The 700-nt window shown below is 34.9% G+C and overlaps 1 protein-coding gene across 1 annotated transcript in view; it reads left to right on the forward strand.

Moving 5' to 3' along the window:
- The first annotated feature begins 237 nt into the window (after positions 1 to 237).
- The window catches only part of LOC106876368 (bone morphogenetic protein 2), a 162,799-nt gene continuing 162,336 nt past the window's right edge, over positions 238 to 700 (forward strand). Inside the window, exon 1 of the mRNA XM_014924875.2 lies at positions 238 to 319. The gene's annotated coding sequence lies outside the window, so the exon portion shown is untranslated. The remainder of the gene's footprint in view (positions 320 to 700) is intronic.

Here is a 700-nt window from a genome sequence, read left to right on the forward strand (position 1 = left end):
CTCTCAAGACAGTTGGTAAACTGAGATGTCAATGTTATCATCAAACTTTCCCTTGTAGAAATGAATGTGTGTGTGTGTGTGTGTGTGTGTGTGTACAATCTTGCCGATATATTAACATAATTAAAAAGTAACAAGAGACTACAACAAGATTGTGTTTTCTTTTTATCTGTTACTACTAATCTGCATTGCTGACAATTTCAACATAGTTTAAATATTTTTTTTTTCTTGCAGTAATCCTACCGATCTTATCAGGACGGATTACTTATCAATTTCGGAAACAAACACCATGTTATAATCAGGCCACCGAAGCTCTCTCACAGTAAGTATAAAAATATTCCTTCTCAAGCTACGCCCTAATAACTTCTTTTAAAAACTCACTTTAGTTTCTCACCTTTACACAAACGCACGTACTAACATTCGCGCGCGCACACACATATTTACATATACGCATAAATATTTATACATATGTAAACAGTTGTATCTATCAATGTACTAGAATGCATACATACATACATACATATATATATATGTATATATATACGACGGGTACTGAACCCGGAACTATATGGTTGGGAAGCAAACTTCTTACCACATAACCACGCTCGCACATAAATGTTTATACATTTGTAAATAGTTGTATCTCTCTCTCTCTCTCTCTCTCTCTCTCTCTCTCTCTCTCTCTCTCTCTCTCTCTCTCTCT

This window comes from Octopus bimaculoides, chromosome 11 (assembly GCF_001194135.2).
Source record: "Octopus bimaculoides isolate UCB-OBI-ISO-001 chromosome 11, ASM119413v2, whole genome shotgun sequence".
NCBI lineage: Eukaryota > Metazoa > Mollusca > Cephalopoda > Octopoda > Octopodidae > Octopus > Octopus bimaculoides.